Source organism: Oryctolagus cuniculus, chromosome 4 (assembly GCF_964237555.1).
Source record: "Oryctolagus cuniculus chromosome 4, mOryCun1.1, whole genome shotgun sequence".
NCBI classification, from domain to species: Eukaryota; Metazoa; Chordata; class Mammalia; order Lagomorpha; family Leporidae; genus Oryctolagus; species Oryctolagus cuniculus.
Window position 1 is genome coordinate 25,239,261 of NC_091435.1, and position 21,953 is coordinate 25,261,213.

Below are 21,953 nucleotides of genomic sequence, written 5' to 3' on the forward strand. Positions count from 1 at the left end.
ACCTTATCTAAATATGATCAGAGTCGGTGAACTCAAAAGGCCTCCATAGCCTTGGCAACTCATGACAAGATACTAGGGTGATTACTGACTCCATAAACAAGAGTGTCAATTTGTTAAGTCAACAACAGGAGTCACTGTGCTCTTACTCCTCAGGTAGGATCTCTGTCCTTAATGTGCTGTACATTGTGATTTAATGCTATAACTAGTACTTAAACAATATTTTACACCTTGTGTTTCTGTGTGGGTGCAAACTGTTTAAAGCTTTACTTAATAAATGCTAAATTGGTCTTCTGTATATAAGGATAATTGAAAATGTATCTTGATGTGAATGGAAGGGGAGAGGGACCAGGAGAGGGGAGGGATGCGGGTGGGAGGGAAGTTATGGGGGGGGGGTGAGCCATTGTACTCCATAAGCTGTACTTTGGAAATTTATATTCATTAAATAAAACTTTTTTTTAAAAAAAGAAGTTTGTCTTCAAAAGATGACTCTAGGACCAATTCAGAAAAGGCAAAAGAGGACTTCAAAAATGCCTCTGTGCTCTTCACTTGTCAGTGCTACTATGTTCATATTATAGTCAACATCACTACTTTCTGATAATGTTTTACAAACTTGAACTTCTAGAATACGTTGATTCTCCCCTGGATGGTGATCACAAGTTATTCTAACACACAAGAATGATTATCCTTCTGGAGATTCATTAACATCACAGTGCTTGTATCACTTGGATCTAGACTGAAGAACTATAACATACTAGAAATGTATTACAAACTGTTCATTAAATTGGAGTTTGTGTGAGCCTCTAGTTAATAGCATTAGGATCCACAGCATTTCATAAGAAATGCATGTTGTTGTACACGGAGAACAAACTCAAGGGATGTATTCAGAATCCAACTATGGAAGACTCTCCAATAATCAAGGATGTCAAAGAATTCATTGTGATTTTAAAATGATTTATGCAGATTGTCAACCAGACTTACATCTTCTAGATAAAATACTTAACTTCTAAAGGCAAGGGAAGGAACTAGACTAAGCCCCAGTAATAGCTATAAGTTTCTAAGAAATATTTAATTTATTTGAAAGGCAAACATAAAGAGAAAAGGGGAAAGAGAGGGTGTGGGGAGAGGGAGGAGAGAAAGAGAGAGAGAGAGAGGGAGGAAGGGAGAGAAAGAGAAAGAGAGATATCCTCCATCTGCTGGTTCACTCCCCAAATGGCCACAATGGAAGGGACTGGGCCAGGCTGAAGCCAGGAGGCAGAGCTTCTTCTGTGTCTCCCATGCGAGTGTAGGGACTGAAGTGGAGTGTAGGCTATCTTTCACTGCTTTCCCATGCACACTATCAGGGAGCTGGATTAGAGATGGAGCAGCCAAGACTGAAACCAGTGAACACGTGGATGTGGGGACTCAGGTACTCAGGTCATCTTCCACTGCTTTTCTAGACGCATTAGCAGGGATCTGGATTAGAAGTGGAGACTCCAAATGGCACCCATATGGGTTGCTAATACTGTAGGCAAAGGTTAACCTTCAATGGCACAGTGCTGACCCCTACAGTACTTTTTGGAAAATTCTGTACTCAGGATGATTTTGGTGGAGGTATATACCTGTGCTAGGAAAGAGTTGATAACAGTGCTTCCTCATACACCATGTTAGTCATAACCTACAGATAAGTTTAATAACAAACAACTCAATGAAGTTATATAATGGATGAAAAAGTAATTGTTGAGGAATTCTAGCACCCTGAGACTCTTTGGCCTACGTTATCACAGCCTGTAATAGGAAAGCCATAACTCAACCTATGATTTTTATGGAAAAGTTCTACAACTTTAGGTTGTTAAGATGACTCTGTGGGGGTTGGTGCTGTGGCGCAGCAGGTTAAAGCCCTGGCCTGAAGTGCAGGAATCCCATATGGGTGCTGGTTCTCGTCCCGGTGTCTCCTTTTCCTGTCCAGCTCTCTGCTTTGGCCTGGGAAATCAGTAGAAGCCCAAAAAACACATGCCATGCACCATCATCCTTCCTTAAACACATCCTGCTTCTTTACAATTTTTTATTTCACACTTTGACAAGTAATGAGGTAGGATGAATTGTACAGTAGCATAGGACGGAATTCAACAACTAGAATGGTAAGAAAGTTGGGGTCCAAAGACTTTTTATGTTGCAATAATTAAAGCCAACCTTTTCCATGATAATCATCTAGAAGAATGATCCTGAAGAGGAAGGTATGACATCTGATCAACAAAAGATCAACATGCCATTTTCTGGTCATCAGCAATTTGACTGAGCTAGAGGATTAAAGATCCAAGGTACAAGCAAAAGCTTCTCTTGTGGGCCACTGGCATAAATTTTTAAGGCAGGGTTATTGGTGATTAGGAGATTCAGTTTCATCATTTCTTGGCCTTTTTTGATTACTGGCCTTAGACATCTCAAAAGTTTAAATTTTATAATACCTTTCCATTTTTTTTAAACTTTTATTTAATGAATATAAATTTCCAAAGTACAGCTTATGGATTACAATGGCTTCCCCCTCCAATACCGTCCCTCCCACCCACAACCCTCCCCTTTCCCACTCCCTCTCCCCTTCCATTCACATCAAGATTCATTTTCAATTATCTTTATATACAGAAGATCAGTTTAGCATACATTAAGTCAAGATTTCAACAGTTTGCTCCCACACAGAAACATAAAGTGAAAAATAATAGATGATTTTTTAAATGATGATGAAATCAGATCAGACCTATTGTCATGTTTAATCCCAGTGAGAGTCAAGTTGGGAATTGATAATTTCTTTTTTTTTTTTTTACAGAAGATCAGTTTAGTATACATTAAGTAAAGATTTCAACAGTTTGCTCCCACACAGAAACATAAAGTGAAAAATACTGTTTGAGTACTAGTTAGTTATAGCATTAAATCTCAATGTACAGCACATTAAGGACAAAGATCCTACATGAGGAGTAAGTGCACAGTGACTCCTGTTGTTGACTTAACAAATTGACACTCTTGTTTATGGCATCAGTAATCACCCTAGGCTCTTGTCATGAGCTGCCAAGGCTATGGAAGCCCCTTGAGTTCACCGACTCTGATCATATTTAGACAAGGCCATGGTCAAAGTGGAAGTTCTCTCCTCCCTTCAGAGAAAGGTACCTCCTTTTTTGATGACCCATTCTTTCCACTGGGATCTCACTCACGGAGATCTTTCATTTAGGTTTTTTTTTTTTTTTTTTTCCCCCAGAGTGTCTTGGCTTTCCATGCCTGAAATACTCTCATGGGCATTTCAGCCGGATCCGCATGCCTTAAGGGCTGATTATGAGGCCAGAGTGCTGTTTAGGACATTTGCCATTCTATGGGTCTGCTGTGTATCTCACTTCCCATGTTGGATCATTTGGTCCATTTTTAAATTATCTGCATTCTCAGATTAAAAAATGTTTCTTACTGATGTCTAATGCCAAACCTGAGTTGATAATCACTAGCAATTCTGCTTTAAATATATAAGTCAACTGCCTACAGAGCCTAGAAGCCAGTATCTAAGCTGATTCCTTAATATCTAAACATTCTAAAACACAGCAATTCTAAGTTTGAATTGTATTGTAGTAAGGAAACATAACAGTCTTCTAAGGAGTGTTGATCTTACAAAAATTCAGTTAAGCAGCATGGTGTCCCGCCTAGGGTAAAATAAAATAAAAAATAAAACAAAATAAACCCTAGGCGACTAACACAAGCACTTATTCTCAACAGTTTAGATGCTTAGAAGTCCAACATGCAGGCACCAAAAGATTTAAAGAGGTTCTATTTGTTCATATAGGGCATCTTCTCATTGGGTCTTCACATTAAAGAAGAGATAGGAGATATTTGAGTTCTCTTTCATAAAAAGTACACTAATCCCAACCATAAGGGCTTCATAGTCACAACTTAATCATTCCCCAAAAGTACCATCTCCTAGGATTATAATATTGGTGCTTCAAAGTGAATGTGTGAATGATAGAGTAACAAAAACATACAGATAGCAACAAAATAATATTTATTGAGTGTTTACCATGTAAAGGAGGAATTATTCTAGAAATCATTAGAAATATCAAAGTGAACCAGCTTTTGTTCAAATTGCTTGCTCTTATTTATCAGGGAACATGAAGCACACCCACCCACATTAATATTCAAGAAAGAACATGAGAATAGTGCAAAGGTGTACTGCGGTCATGGTAAGGTAAAAAGGAGGATGATGTTAATACCTCAGTGAGGTGTGGAAGGGCTTTTGAAGAACTAGTGTAATAATTAAGTTTTCTGATTCTGAGCAATTCAGACTTGCAGGAAGTGGTGAGCTCTTTGGAATACAGAAAGAGTATAATTGAAAACACACAGAATAAGAAAAAAGAGGCTAGTTTTCCAGTGGTTTTGGATACTATGGGATTTCATAGTTTTGAGCCGGACTGTGGCATCACTTGTGGTTCTGTATGAGAAAGGTGAATTAGAAGGCTTAGGCTTGGCTGAGTGTTACAATAATGTCATTGCAGGGGCTGGGAAGAAAGGAGGGATGCAGATGGAGAATGGAAAGGAGACAAGAAAGATAAGGAAAAGTTTTGGAGTGTGACAGAAAATCACTTCAGTTTTAATTGATTTTCGTTACTACTTTATCCAGTATAATTTCTCAAGTATAAAAGGTCTCAAGTAAAAAGTATATAAGAATAGGAAAAACTTCATTAGTTTAATTACTTAACACAGACTTTCATCATTGCTTAAACAACTATATGCCATTCTTGTTCTCTTTTGATTTCATTTTTGGAATGTCTGTTTTCTGAAATATTATATTATCTACAGAATATATTTTAGTTTATATAACAGATTCAATATTTCTAGATATTTTGATAATTTGTAAAGCAAAGCTATTTCACTTCAGTTGTAGAGAAATTATCTATTTAAGAATAAATCCAGTTTATGTATGATTAGATAGAAAGTGCTTAGCATTTTCCTTTTTTTTTCTATTTTTTTTTTATTATTTCAGGAGAGAGCATGAACACAGCCCTCCACTACCACAAATTATGCAGTCAAGGGGAGATACCATGATCACGAAGGAGGTTTTCCCAGGGCGAGGCTTATCCAGTGCTTAGCATTTTCTAAAGACATGTAATCTGAAAGAACAAAACAAATCATACTGCATTTAATCTTTTCCCCATGAGAGAGTAGAGATTAATCAGGTATTAACAATAATCATCTACCTACACTGGTGGGGATGTATAATTTCATAAAAAATAAGCAATAGTAATTATTTAATAGCAGGGATGCTATAGATAAAAAATCAGTGATCAGATTTTTTTCATGGATAAAATATAGTAAAATCAGAAAGTATACTTATGAGTTTTTCATATTGTGTTCTGAGATCATCCTTAGTTAATATACTTTATAATATACTCACAAAGTGAAAATTGGAATTGAAATTTTCTGTCAGAGTTTACAAACGTGTCCACTGTGACTATAGTATGAATAGCAGAAACATTTTGTTCGTTCACAGTATCATTTGATAAAAATAATTTTTATGATAAAAAATTGGTGTAGCAGTTAAAATGGCATTTGGGATGCTCGCATCTGAAATCAGAATGCTGTAGTTTAAGTAGAGGCTGTGCTTTATTTTTAAATTCACACTTTGGAAGGCAGCAGGCGATGGTTCAAGTACATGAGTTCCTGACACCAATATGGAAGACCCAGATTGAATTCCAGGCTCTTGGATTTGGTTTGGCTCAGCCTTGGCTATTGGAGCATTTGAGAAATGAACTAGCAATGGACTGAGCTCGCGTTCTCTTTCTGTCTTTCAAATACAATAAATAAGCAAATAATTAAATGGCTTTAAATACTTTCTGAAAAGTCATTCACACTCAGGTTTACAAAGTATTCTGTTTTTTCATTTAAAGGAGGCTGCTTCAGTGATACAATGATACATGTATTATTCAACATCACATGGTTCTCCATAAACATGTAAAATGTTATATCGGTTAATTTTTAAAAAAGTTTTTTGAAGTTCATGGAAAATAGAAATAAGTCAGCTTATTTTGCTGTATTATTTTTGACCTATGAATAGGTTTTTAATGATATACATTTCCAAACTTCGTACAGACTACACATATATGATTTCAATGCTTTGAAAATAAAATAATTTATCTTTTAATTCTATTTTCTATGAACTTCTGAGTTACTCCTTTGTTATCTTCAATGGTCTGGGTAAGCATAAGACTTTACAAACTATGTTTTGTTACTATGTTTATAATTTTTTTACATATTTAGTTTTCTTGCTTAGGGAAAACTGTTAGGAAGAAAAATGTTGACTATATTTTTATACATGATCAAAAACATTCTATCCATTAAATGCAAACAATTGAAACAAGTGGCATATATGGTATGATTGTATGAGAAGTCAACTGGATTTTTTTACAATTTTCTGGAGCATAATGACAGTAAAACCCATAGATGAAGTAAGAAGTTCACTGGAGAACAGGCATTAAATAGTACCAAAGTACTACTATCAAATTTGATGCAAATACAATTTTTCAGAGCCTCCAGTTAGAATTTTGGTGACTCTCTGTGTGCTTTTTTTTTTCCTTGTAAGCTTTGTCTTGCCCAATTAGCTTTTAATGGTGCTTGAAATTCCCACTTGAAATGCCTTATGTTGACCTGTCCATTTTAATCAAGTTAAATATTACCTGGGAGGAAGATATATTAGCTATCACTTAGGTACAAATTAGTCTATCTGAACCTATTACTGTGCATTATCAAACAGCACAAAAGAAAGCCTTGGGGTAGTGGTTCTTAAAATCTCTCAAATGCCAGACCACAGAGAGGCATGGTGCATTTGGTGGAACACCATGCAATATTCATCCATTACTCCTAAAACAATTAAATATATTTGGACTAAATCAGGTGTCATTTAGATTGCATTCTAATAGAGGTAAAGAAATCATAGATTTAAAAGTTTTAATATGAAAATTTTCAATTGCAAACATTTCACTCATTTAAAATTTTAGTATTTAGTATAAGATTTTATCTGCATAAAACACCTTGTTTAAAAAATATTTATCTTAAAAGGAGTGCTTATTGTCTGCAAAAGAATGCAGTCTAGTGTTTTGAACCTAATAAGAGATTATCATAAAGTAGTTCAGCATCAAAAATATTCAACAAAAAATAATGAATGTATCTATTAGACTCATCTGAATTTTTGAAATGTGAAACAATGTACATATAATAACTGAAGACAGAGTGCCTAATATGGAGATTTAATTATTTGCCATTGTTGCTAAAAAGGAAGATGGAGCAGACTGATACAATTATAGTACATTGTAGGTAAAGCAGCTTTTATGAACTCAGCTGCACATGAAAATTAAACTCCAGTGCCTTCAGGTATTCCATGCAATGTATTAATTACACTCAGATGCATTAGTACTGGCATTAGCTATCTACCATGCTTGATCGAACTGAGAAAATAAGTATTTAATTTATTTTCTACAAAACTTACTTCTCTTATGGAATTCTAGTTAAAGAGTCTGGGATAAGTATTTACAGATGAAAAGGATTGTTCATTGATATAGGAAAAAAAAAGCACTGTGCTTGATTGACCTTCTAGATAACAGTTTTCCAGTGTGATTTATCATTAGTATTGCTACTCTTTACCTCATAATTGGAAAATGGGGCTCAAAGGTCAGAAAGATATAAATGCTTTTCCAGAATTTAATATTATCTGATCTTCAAGATATTATTTTTAATACACACAGTCAAATGACACAGAAGATAGCTGGAAATTGACTTTGGTATCCCAAAAATATTTCTCCAGTAATGTAAATGTTACCATTTAAGATGAAGTATAATTTTAGTCTGTCTGATGTTCCTAGTTTGAGAGTAGAGAAGTTTGGAATATGAAGAAAATAAGTATCTTAGTAGACTGTATTCTTAAGAGGGCAAGGGATATCAAGCAGGATAATTTGTCCTGTGAGCCACAGAAAACTTAGAAGAAGAACACTAAAAAATCTATATGGGGATTAACATAGAGATACTCAGGTGTTTAATGATAATCAAAATGAAATTCAACCAATGATTAATGAATATTAACAGTAAGCCATTAAATGGACAAAAAATAAAGATCAGAAAGTTAGAACAATGACTTAGAAATCATAATTTGGGTTACTTTTATATTACCTTAAGGTCAAAAGAAATAAATTCAGAGAAAAACTATGAGAGAACTTCAAAAGATATCTGAAAAATGGAATTAAATGATAGTTACTTTGCTAAAAAATGTTTTGGAAATCAATGCACAGAGTTCTTTCTTAATATGCATTTTCAAAGATCCGTTTTAAGGAAACAATATGCATGGTGTTTTAAAATGTTTTGAATCAGAATGCTTTTGAATTTTATTTTTCATGAACTCTTGCAAATACCCTATAAGCAAAAAGATCAGCAAGTCAATTAGACTCTTCAAGAGAATGATGGGGGTGAAACAGCAAAGCAGATAGAAAATTGGAAAATATCTCTGTCTTTCTCTCTTTCATCCTCAACCTATCAAGTAACATAATAACAATAAAAATTAAATCTATAATATGGAAATGACAGTTCTTCAGTGAAGGAGTCCATGTGCAATTACATATACATTTTATTACATGATACAAATTCAGAAGTATATCTTTCTCACACATGCACACACATACACAAACACAAATATCTCTTGATTCTGACTTGATGGACCCTCTATTATGCCTTCATTCCAACTGTAGAACTTCACACTCAATTTAAACTCATGTTTAAAACATGAATAGAAGGAAGGAATGAAGGAAAGAAGGATGGAAGAAAAGAAGGGAAGAAGGAGGAAGATAAGGGAGAGAGGGAGGATGTAAGGAAGAAAAGAAGGGAGGGAGGAAGGAAACCTCTTTGCACTGATGAAGAGCAGCAGAAAAAAAAATCTGAGTCAATCAAATGGACTTCTATATTGTATGATAGAATTATAAACATAAGTCTTAGAAAATCAAAATAAAGCAGGTGTGAATAAGGACAAATGTGCATTTTTCATACTTTTATACTTTCCATACTATAATTACATAGCAATAGTAATCTACACAGAGTAAGTAGTGTTTAAGATCAACAAAATGATTATATGGTGACTCATTTCATTCAACACAAAGTTCTTCAAGGGATTAAAAAATTACTCATAAATTGCAGGGTGGCTGTATATCACTTTCACAGTAATTATTTTAGGAATACTTAGATTTTCATTCACCAAAAGCATATTTAGAATAAATGGAGATGTTCAATAATAAAAATGATTTTTAAACTTTTAAATTGATTTCAAAGATTACTTTAGAATATTTTAATAGATATTCCAAAAATGGTCATATAATTATCCAAGATTTATGTTTTATACACTCTTAAACACACCCAACTCTGGTGTGGAAACAGTATAATACAAAGAGTACAGTTAACCCTCATACTATCCACACACTAGCTACACTGCCATAGAATGCTGTCTCCCCTTCCACAAATAAAATACACAGTCATTGTCATTCAAAAGGGAAATGAAGGTCATGACTTAACACCTTTCTCAAAGTTTGAAGAAATCATTTTATTACTTTTTATTATTAATATATAGAAAACAGATTTCATGAATTTAACAGATAATGATTCCAGTACAACAATATGTTCCCCCTTACCTCCTCATTCCTTTCTTTACCTTTTGTGGTTTAAATTTTTTGCGATGATACACTTTAAATTTACTTTATTGTCCAAGCATGCCTGTACTTCTTTGAACATGAAAAGAGGTAATATACTCCCAAATTCATTTCAATCCATAATAATTGAAACTCTACTAAATGTTATGAGCTACAATCCTTTACTACAAAAAAAAAAATGATACTTTATGATTTTTTTCAGGGTGTAATTTTCTTTATCAGGTGGCCTGGAACATATCTATGTATTCTAAATTATGCCTTCCTGTAGTTCCAAGACTTTTGCTCTTTATTGATAGCACTATGGACCCTCTGCAACCCTGAGTTCAATGCAATCATGGCCTGCACTGGCATTAGATTGTTCCAGTGACTCTGTAAGTCATGGAAGCAGACGCCCTGTGGATTTTTATTTATTTCCTTCAAGATTCCCTTCTTCATCATAGTTATTTTTAGCTATGAAGTCTTAATTTATGTATTTATGGTACCTTAGCTGATAGTTCAATTGATTTTATTCCTTTAAATTATAGGATTTTTAAATATAGAGGAAATACATAATGTTCTCTATATTTCCTTCAACCATTTCTCTTACTACTTTTATTTCTGCCATGATTGGCATAGCTTCAGTCACTTTTCATGAACGTCTTTCCATTCAAGGTAATTCCAAAACCGTTACCTTCTATTTAAACATCAAGAAAAGACAAAGAGTACATATTTGTATATGTTTTTCATTTATTTTATTTTTGTATCTTTGCATTCATTCAAATATAATTTGGGTATTTTATGGCTATTCAACAATGTAGTATGTAAAGGCTGAATGGAAGAGAATTTCTACTGTCTTTTTCTGAGCTCCATTATTTTAATCATTTTTGAATCTTTATTTGCTATTAGACTTCAAGTTAATAATAAACCAAAAAACCACATAACAAATACACCAAATACAGGTTTTATTAGCATTGGAACTCTCAAGTTACATTTCTAGCTGGAGCTTATTTTACAGCTCTCAGTATCTTTCCCCACTCCAAATACCTTTAATTAGTACAGTAACTAACCAGCTAACAGAAGCAATATTTGAACTCTCAGAACCAAATCTTATTGATAGCAAACTTAACAGTCTCTAAGTAGACTCTCATGGTCAACCTGGTGCACAGAAGTAACAGCTTTTAATACTGAACCATAGATCATGATAGAAATAATTAAAAATGAGTCAGTCTTGAGTTCAATTTCAGCACTTCAAATTACCTAAAATAAGCCCTTTCCAAAATGACAATTGCTTTACAGTATGTAATTAGCAAGATTTTCCACACAGCTTTGCCATGAGACCCCTATCCACCATCTGCCTTCTGCAGTGGGGTGAAGTGCATGAGATCTGGATGGACTAGATCTGGGTTCCAGTTTGAACTCCATCACACATTTGCAGTGGGCTTGTCCAACTGAATTAGCAGGCATATATTTAATTTCATAGTCTATAACATATGGAAAGTAACAGGTATGTGTTATCTATTTCATAAAAATTAGACACCCAAATATTTAGGAACAGCTTATTTAACATGTATGCAATATTTTTATCACCATTTAGAATGGTGTAGACAAGATCTTTTTTCCCATAAAATTCATCAGCAACCTATGATATTTTTTAAATAGGCAGAAATCATTTTCAAGCGATTTTTGTGGTTTGAATTGTTATTTATGTGGCATTCTAAAAGTTAAATAAAAATAACATTTTGTTTTCAACTGAATGTGTTTAGGATACATAATGATACAAAGTGTATTTTGAATTTATTATTAATAATTCATGAAGAGTAGATATTATAGTTTTCTGAAATATTTGGCAATCTTTTCTGTAATTTGGTTTATTTCTGTAAGTGATTTAATTCTAATAATTGAGATCATGTCATGATAATGGTAATAATAGCATTGGTTATAACAATAACAATGAAAAAACTGACATTCATTTGGTACTTGATTTTTTGACTGTTTAAATACTTTATAGACATTGACTTTATAAACATTGTGAATCGAGACATAAACAATAGCCTACCCAAATCCACAAAAGACCCTTAACAAAAAATATTTTCTTGAATCACATTTTTCTTTTAAGTGATATGAGGATTTCCGCTAATAATCAACTTGGTGGATGTGGGTGAAATATAAGGTTGATATGAGGATATTTACTTATAAATATCACAATTTTCCAAAAGAATAAATTGTTACCAAGAGAAATTAGATTTTCCCAGGGGCCGGTGCCTTGGTGCAGTAGGTTAATCCTCCGTCTGCAGCACCAGCATCCCATATGGGCACCAGTTCTAGTCCCGGCTGCTCCACTTCCCATCCAGCTCTCTGCTATGGCCTGGGAAAGCAGTAGAAGATGGCCCAAGTCCTTGGGCCTCTGCACCCACACGAGAGGCCCGGAAGAAGCTCCTGGCTCCTGGCTTCAGATCAGCGCAGCTCTGGCTGATGTGGCCATTTGAGGAGTGAACCAGCGGATGGAAGACCTCTCCTTCTGTCTCTCCTTCTCACTGTCTGTAACTCTACTTCTCAAATAAATAAATAAAATCTTTAAAAAAAGAAGATTTTCCCAGAGAAAAACTATAAATGCAATCGAAGTTTTGTAAACTTCCTACATCGCCAACCTAGCCCTTATCTTAGGAGGTCAATTGCTGAAGACACCCTGTCACTGATGTAATCTATCCAATAGACTTGTAGAAGAATCAGTTTTCTTCTGTGAAAGAATACATGGATAATTTTGATATTTAGACTTAAATACCAAATGAAAATATGATTTTGTACTTAAAACTCCCTAAAACTTGCAAAAAGATGTTAAAGATTTACACATACTTTTCTTTTAATTGAAAAGATGTACATTTCACTCATATACATAAAATTTTAAAATAATCACAAATTATCAAAGCTATACTAGTATATTATTCTCAACCATTGGGTTGACGAATATATAAATCAAATGTGTCAAAACTATATTTGCAACAGTACTGATACACAGTGTTTTGCTGTTTTTTTTTTTTTTTATTTTTTTTCTTTTTAAATTTTAGCTCCTACATAGAATGGAGAACATAGTCTTTCTGAGTTTGGCATATTTGATTCAACAAAATGTCATCCAGTTGCATCCATTTTGATGTTAATGGTAGCATGTTTTGGAATTAATAGCTTAATAACATTCTGTTGTATATAAAAACCACATTTTCTATACCTATTCATTTGATGGTGGGCAGCTTGGTTGATTCCATATTTTGACTGTACTGCTATAAACATGGTGGTACAGGTATCTCTTTGATACAATGATTCATGTCTTTGGGATATAATCCAGTAGAAAAATTGCTGGATCATAGAGCATTTCTATTTCTAGTACATTAACAAATCTCAGTACTGTTTTCCACAATGTGTGCCCTATGTTACATTCCCACCAAGAGTGTATAAAAAAGTTTCCCTTTCATTCTCCCCAGCATTTGTCACTTTCTGGCTTTTTGATAGTACCCATTCTGACAAGGGTGAGGTGATGTTTCATCATGTTTTGATTTTCATTTCCCTGATGGCTATTTAGGTTGAGCATTTTTTTCACATATTTGTTGAACATTTGTATTTTTTTCTTTTGTGAACTATCAAGGTCCTTTGCCTAATTCTTAACTGCATTGGTTGTTTTTTTGCTGTTGAGTTTTTTGAGTTGCTAATATGTTCTGGATATTAATCCTTTACCAAATAGGTAACTTGCAAATATTTTTTTTTTCCTATCTTGTTGTATGTCACTTCATTTTGTTGATTGTTTCCTTTGCTGTGCAAAAGGTTCTGAGGTTGATTCAGTCCCATTTGTCCAGTTTTCCTTTTATTGCCTATGCTTTGAGAGTCTTATCCAAGAAGTCATCACCTACCTCAATGTCCTAAACTGGTTCCCTTACATTTTCCTCTAGAAATTTCATAATCTTGGGTCTTAAATTTTGGTGTTTGATTCATCTTGAGTAAATTTTTATATAGCAAGAGGTGGCCATCTAATTTCATTCTGCTACTTATATAAACGAGTTTTGCCAGCACCATTTATTGAACAGATTATATTTTCCACAATGTATAGTGTGGACATTTCTGTTAAAAATCAGTTGGCTCTTTGTACATGTATTAATCTCTGGGCTTTCAAATCTGTTCCATTAATGTATGTAACAGTTTTTACACTAGAACCATGCTGATTAATTACTATAGCTTTGAAGTCAGGTATTGTAATACCTTCAGCTTGATTTTTTTTTAAAGATTTATGTATTTATTTATTTGAAGGGTAGAATTAGAGAGAGAGAGATTGAAGGAGAGATAGAGAGATCTTCCATATGCTGGTTCACTCCCCAAATGTCTAGAACAGCCAGGGTTGGCCAGGCTGAAGACTGGAGCCCAGAGCTGCTTCTAAATCTCCCATGTGGTTGTAGGGGCTCTAGCACCTGGGTCATCCTCCACTGCTTTCCCAGGAACATAGGCAGGGAACTGGATCAGAAGTGGAACAGCTGGGACTTGAACTGGCTGACACTGCAGGCTTAACCTTCTACACCACCATAGCCCTAGCCACTCCAGCTTGATTTCTTTTCTTTTCTTTTCTTTTCTTTTCTTTTCTTTTCTTTTCTTTTCTTTTCTTTTCTTTTCTTTTCTTTTCTTTTCAATTTTCTTTTCTTTTTAATTTTCTTTCCTTTGCTTTTCTTTTTTGGCTCAGAATATCTTTTGGCTACTCTATTGTTTTGTTATTTGATAGGAATTTCAGGAAGTTTTTTTCTAATTCTGTGAAGAAAGTCATTGGTATTTGGTATTTTGATAAGAATTGCTTTGAATCTGTAGATTGCTTTAGGTAGTCTAGATATTTTAATGATGTTCACTATTCCAAAATACAAGCAATGAACAATTTTCTTTTTTTTACACATCCTTTTAAAACAAGTATGTCCCCAATAGAAACTGCCAACAATCCAGGAATGGCTAAGTATAAATCTGGTATACTTATGACATAGTCCCTTTTTAAAATGTATTTATTTATTTGACAGGTAGAGTTATAGACAGTGAGAGAGAGAGACAGAGAGAAAGGTCTTCCTTCCATTGGTTCACTCCCCAGATGGCTGCCAGGGCCGGCACTGCGCAGATCCCAAGCCAGGAACTCGTCTCCCATGTGGGTGCAGGGGCCCAAGCACCTGGGCCATCCTCCACTGCCCTCCCGGGCCACAGCAGAGAGCTGGGCTGGAAGAGGGGCAGCTGGGACTAGAACCCGGCGCCCATATGGGATGCTGGTGCCACAGGCAGGGATCAACCAAGTGAGCCATGGCGCCGGCCCCTGACATAATCCCTTTTAAAACAATTTTAAATTTTGTCTTGTCTTTACACTTCCACAGTAGAGATATTTTACAACACAAAAATATTCATTTAGCTTAAACAGAACTTCTGCTAAAAATAAAACAGAAAATGTAAGTGATGAAGGTGTCACTGCATAGCTGATGATGCCATTTGTGTGTGTGTGTGTGTGTGTGTGTGTATTTGTATGCAAGACAGACAAAAGAGGTAGGAGAGAGGAGAAGGGAGAGGGGGGAAATGGTTAGAGAGAGAGAAAGAGAGAGAGAGAGATCTATAAGACAATTGCTGTTTGTAAGGAAAAAGTGTGACAATATCTAATAAATCTTGCAACTTAATATATGTACTTATATACTGAATCTTAATCTCTGTCTCCGACCATAATCTTTTAGATGCTATTTCATTGCTATTTAAATTCAATTACACATATTTTATATATTAGGATATTTCCTTTTAAGTTAGCAATGTCCTGTAGGTACAGTCTTTAAAAAGACTGATTAATGAGGCAGAGCTTTCTCAGTAGAAAAAAATTCGTATCATTTGGGAATCAGTGTTTAAGTTTTATGTTTGTATAACACTAATTATACATTCATGAACACATCACCAAAAGCTTTATAGGTGGATTTAATAATCAGATGCTTAACATGATACTTCCAAATTCAGTTATTAAAAGTAGAAAACTGGGAGTCAGTATTATAGTTCAGTAATTAAAATGATGCTTGTGATGCTGGCATCCCATATTGGAGGGCTGGTTTGAGTCGTGGCTGCTCCACTTCTGATCCAGTTCTCTGCTATCACTTGGAAAAGCAGTGTAAGATGGCCCAAATCCTTTGGCCCGTGCACCTATGTGGGAGAACCAGAAGAAGCTCCTGGCTCCTGGTTTCAAATCTGCCCAGCTCAGGCCAATCTGGGGAGTTGCAGCCATTTGGGAAGGGAACTGATGGATGGAAGATCTCTCTCTCTCTCTGCCTCTCTGTAACTCTGATTCTTACATAAAATACATATTTTTTTAAAAAGAATATCTAATGATACATTTAGAGAGAGACAACTTTTACAAATGCCTGGTGCTTATAAAGAGCCATACCCTGTATATAGATTACAGGCAATAGACTGTCACCTACTGTTCCCTCCATCAGCTGCATTTTTTCCCTCAAGATTTTCTGCTGTCAACATCTCTGAAGTTGCATTGCCGAAGATCACAGCAAGGACAGGCATTCTCTTTCTTTCCAGACAGAAATAAGTTTATACATATTTCTCATAGGTTGCATACACCTCATGGAAAAACTCCTAACCAACACTTTTAGCACCGGGCCTGCCCAACATTAGGAATCTCTATTTGCATGAATGTTCAGTTTAAAGAATAAAAATTCTAGTGCTGTGCTAAAGGAGAGAGCTCTATGTTTCTCTCTCTTTTGTATGATGTCAACCCTCCAGTTTAATGCTCAATAAATGCTGACAACATTATGAAACATTTTCCTATGAAGGAAATTGGGAATCTAATTTCATTTAGGCCAATTGTATCTGGAGATTACAAATGCTTCCATTATCTGCTGTAATGACCTACCGAGGGGAATTGCTCTGAGAAGATTATGCCATGCGATTGAAGCCTTTATCAGTATTTTAATACATGTTTGAGGAGTTGCCACTTTGCAACTCCAGGAAATTGAGGTAAACAACTCTCTGAACTTCTAGTTGATTAGGTCTGCAGAAAAGGGCCATCTTATCACAATTCTTTACAAGAAAGAATATCTCCCTAATGATTGTTACCAGAATGACTAAAGATTCAATTTTTACATATTTTACCTTCTTGAAAAGTACAGTGATCCACGCTTGAACTAACAAACACAAATGCTAAAAGGAAAAACACACTGAATTACATCACCCTATTTATTGAAAGACAAATACAATTTTAAATTATTTTTACAACTCATAACTAAAATATTCATGAATATAAACTTGTCTAAGATTTCTCCTTAATCTGCTTTTGCAGTTTTTTAATTAATTTATTTATTGGAAACTCAGAGTTACAGAGACAAAGAGACAGACAGAGAGATCCTTCAACCTCTGGATCTCTCCCCAGATGACCACAAAGGCCAGGGCTTAGCCAGGCCAACACCAGAAAATCACAGCTTCTTTTAGGTCTCCCATGTGGGTGGCGAATGCCCAACCACCTGGGCCATCATCTACTGCTTTCCCCAGGACATTAGCAGGGGCTGGATCAGAAATGGAACAGCCGGGACAAGAATCAGTGCTCTTATGGAAAGCCAGCATTACAGACAGCAGCTGTAAGCACTAGACCAAAATGCTGGCCCCTGCGCCCTTAATTTTATAAACAACAATATAGTTGCTCTTCTGTAATCTTTGCTTTTAAAAATACATTCTATGCTACAATTAAAAAGGTCAAATAATATAATTGTCAAATTTGCAATTAATTATAAAACACCACTGTGGCTGAAATTCAATTTCTCTTTAATTAAATTTTCTTAAAACACAAGTCTCAAGTTAAATTTGAAGAGCACTAAACTTTACTGTCCAATAAAACATGTGCTTTCATAAGAGGTATAATATGTAACTTTACTTATCTGGAAAGAAATCTTTTATTTAAACATAATCTTGGGGTTAGAAGATAAGCTAAAATTATTAAAAAAAAACCTATTTTTCCATGTTATGAAATCAGGGCTCTAATTCATACAACAATGAAAAAAAAAACTTAACCTCTAGGGTAAAATGTTAGAAAGAGAAATTTGTAGTCATAGGATTTCATCATTTGCTGTGAAATAAATATACCAAGAGTTTTACATCCTAACTATTGGCATAACGAATTGTAGAAAGTTGCTAGGTAGAACTTTTCCTCAGAAGACATAATACTATGAAATCTTGAAAAAATGGGCATGACAGTGACAATATAAGCAGATCTCTCCGGGTTCTCTGCAGGATTAAATACTTAATAAATGGATGCTTGACTAATGAAAGGATTATGGAATTATGTAGTCATGCCCATTACAGCTGTATTCTTTCCGTTCTTTTTCCTGAAAATAAAAACCATTTGCCTCCAGAAACAAGATATAATATCAATCAGTAACTAATTATCTGGAAAACAGAAGAGAACTGTAAATGAGCATAATTCTAAGGTTTAACAAATTTATCATTAAAGAGAGAAAAAAAGGCTGAAATGGAAACATAGACAACAAATAAACTTTATAGAAGAAATTTGCTAAAATAATATGTTCTAGTTTCCTATCCTAAACCTAGATTTCTACCAAAATGTCTAGGTTAAAAATTTTGTTTTGGGGTCCGGGGCTGTGGTGTAGCTTTTCCAAACAGGGCAGACTTTTTTTCTGCTAATCCTTGGCCTCTGGTGCTTGCATCTCATGGATGCTGGTTCATGTCCCCGTTGCTCCTTTTCCAATCCAGCTCCCTTCTAATTTCCTGAGAAAGCAGTAGAAGATAGCCTAAGTGCTTGGGCCCCTGTACCCATGTGGGACACCTGGAAGAAGCTCCTGGATCCTAGCTTTGGATTGGTCCAGCTCTGGATATTTTGGTCATTTGGAGAGTGAGCCAGCAGTTGGAAGACCTTTCTCTCTGTATCTCCTCTCTCTCTCTAACTCTACCTTAAATAAATAAAATATTTTTTTAAAAAAAGAAGAAACATTATTTCAGGGGGTTGGTGTTCTGACATAGTGGGCTAAACCATCTGTAAAAATGTGTATGGATATGCTCTTATGTGTTTACACACATATATACACATAGACACACAGACACTGATCTCAGTGGAGTTTGCTATTATTCAGTAGGTTTATTAATATATGCTAGGATACACTGTGAAAATACTCCCCATTGACAGTTATATGAATGCTTGAGTTATGATCTTTAATCCAAAGACCCAAGCTTACCATTATACAACAAAAATATTTTTGGGGGCCAGCGCCATGGCTCACTTGGTTAATCCTCTGCCTGCGGCACCGGCATCCCTTATGGGCACCGGGTTCTAGTCCCGGTTTTTCCTCTTCCAGTCCAGCTCTCTGCTGTGGCCTGGGAAGGCAGTGGAGGATGGCCCAAGTACTTTGGTCCCTGCAGCCGTGTGGGAGACCAGGAAGAAGCACCTGGCTCCTGGCTTTGGATCAGCGTAGCTCCAGCCATAGAGGCCATTAGGGGAGTGAACCAACAGAAGACCTTTCTCTCTCTCTCTCTCTCACTGTCTATAACTCTACCTGTCAGATAAGTTAAAAAATATTTTTGTTATTTACTAGAGACTAAAGGCAGTAATAATGATTAATTTTCATCAAGTTGATTAACTAGAATTTTAATAAATACAGACTGCACAAATCATAGATCACATTATTTTCATATTTCCAAGGAAATACACATAGTTGCAAAACCAGATCAAACCTTCAAATTTCCAAATAAAATAATTTAATTCATTTATTGACTTAGAGATAATCACAGAAAGCTGTGATATCAGTAGATTCTCCACCATGAAGGGCTGAATGTCAAATGACACAATTTCAGGAGAAATTACTACACTGTATTTATGATTATGATCAATGTCAAAAAAGGACATATCTCTTCAGCTTTTCCAAACAGGGCAGACTTTTTTTCTGCTTTGGTCAGACACATTTCACAGATGGCAAAATATCAGAAGAAAAGATTCAATGCCAAACACTGAACGAAGGGCAGGAGAAAGCAACATTGAGTGTCCTTAAGTCCATTGTCAATGCATGTACTAAAAAATGTTAATTAATTCAGTGTCTGTCATATGTCAGGCAAGAGAATAATTGAAAACAATAACTATATGACTACTACTTGCAATGATAAATTCAGTGAAGAAACAATCTGTTCTAGAGGACATATATCAAAGGAATTTTTATCAAACCCAGTATTATTAGGTTTCAGGCTTGTTCCTCAATGGACTTGAATTGTGAGCTCAGATCTGCATGTAGAGTAGAAATAACTAAGTAAAAAGATACTGGGCAAAGGGATGGCTGGGATTTCTTCTGATTTTGAGCTGTAGGATAAAGCTGCCTCTATGCCTACAAGATAGGTGAATATATAAACTCAATCTACAATCAGTTTTACTTCATTTTTCTGTTACATTCATTTCACAGAGTTCTAGTTGACTTGGGTGAAGATTGATCACTAATATTCATGGAATTTTAGTTTACATTTTTAGATATTTCTGGAGAGTTGTATGGTGAATGATTTTAATTTAATAGAAAGTATAGGAACAATGAAGCAAATGGCGTCAATCCAACAGTGTATTTTTTCAAATCTAGTCTAGTTAACTTACATATAAAATATAACAGATAACTAATATTCAAAGCAGAATATATAAATGAAAGTTTGAATTGGATTTTCTGGTGAAGTTCTTGAAATGTTTTAATATCAGGTATTTCTTACTTGACAAAAGTTAAAATATAAAATATATTTCATTAAGTTCTTATAAAAATTAGATTGGTTGAACCAGCATTGTTGTGTAGTAAGTTAAGCTACACAACAGACAATTGAGAACTGGTTCACATATGAGAACTGGTTCAAGTCCAGGCTGCTCCACTTCTGATCCAGCTCTCTGCTCATACTCCTGGGAAAGTACATGGTCTCCTGCCACCCACGTGTGATACTTGGATAGAGTCCCAGTTTCCTGTATTTTGCAAGAATTTGGGAAGTGAACCAGTGAATGGAAGACTTTCTTTCTTCTCTCTCCTCTATAACTTTGCTTTTCAAATAAATCAATCTTTAAAAGCAAGTTAAGTGGTTTTAGAAAGTAGGAAGATAAAGCTACTTTTAGCTCTTAATTAGCAAAACATAGTAAAAACTCATATTAAATTCCCCATCCTCTTTGTTTTTGCTTTATATCTTGGTGTAAGATATTTGATTAAATATATTTGAGTAATTAAATTGGTTGCCTTATTTTAACTCTCCAGATGGGTAGAAGTTATTTGAAAACCCATTTCCACAGTGTTTCACATTTAAAGTTGGAGAACACCACAGAGTACATTACACGATCATAAATGTAGATACTATAAAATCAAAAACATTGAATTCAAATACCCCTAGTTGAAATTTGATTATATGAAACATCTATTTGAATTAGGAAAGAATCTAGTGAGCAATATATTCAACATTCATTTAAATTCTCAGCACAGAAGCACAATAGTGAATCACTGTTTGGGTATTTCCTATAAGGTAATGACCACATGGATCAAGGGTCTTCCACTCAGCTTAAAAGCTCTTATTCCTCCACACTTTGCTTAACTCTTAGAGCAAGCTTGGGTTCAGAGGTCATTAATAATGGGCAAAAAAGTGCACATATGTTGCCACAATGGATAACGTGCAAATGAGAATTTGTTCCTAAATAAATGTATTATAAAGCTGAAAGTCAGTATCATATTTTTCAGAATATTTTAACACAGAAAATATTTCTTTGCAAATAAATCAATACTTCAACACTCTCTAGGAAACTGAGTTCATTCATATTTTGTAAACTGAATCATATTTGTGTGCATATTACCTGTGAAACGATATATATGTGCATATGTAATAGTTTTCTCATGGGGAAATCTTCCAATCCTATTTCCAAACTAAGGCAATGCATCTATTAAGTGTTCACATGCTATCTGCATTTTCCAACTTTTTTATTGCTTATCTTTGCTGATATACTGTGAGTCTCATAAGGGTGGGTATCCTATCTTACTCCTGAAAAGTTATGGTACCTCCAGGACATAGGTACATAGTAGACTGCTAATAATGGAAGAGATTATTGCAAGAATATCTAAAACACATTGTATTTAAGCACTAATATAATATTAATACATTTTTAGAGGATCATATTAGTAAAACCTCTGTGAGGTGTCTAAGTGCTCTTAAAAATTGGGGAGTTATGCCAATTAAGCATTAGTGTATGTGATTATTACAAACCAAATATGCTTTTAAATACAGTATAGACTCTCTGACAAA

At 34.7% G+C, this 21,953-nt stretch overlaps 1 protein-coding gene across 5 annotated transcripts in view; it reads right to left on the reverse strand.

The window, feature by feature from the left end:
* NCAM2 (neural cell adhesion molecule 2) overlaps positions 1–21,953 on the reverse strand; it is a 604,741-nt gene that overhangs the window by 316,080 nt on the left and 266,708 nt on the right. The gene's annotated exons all lie outside the window — the stretch shown is intronic.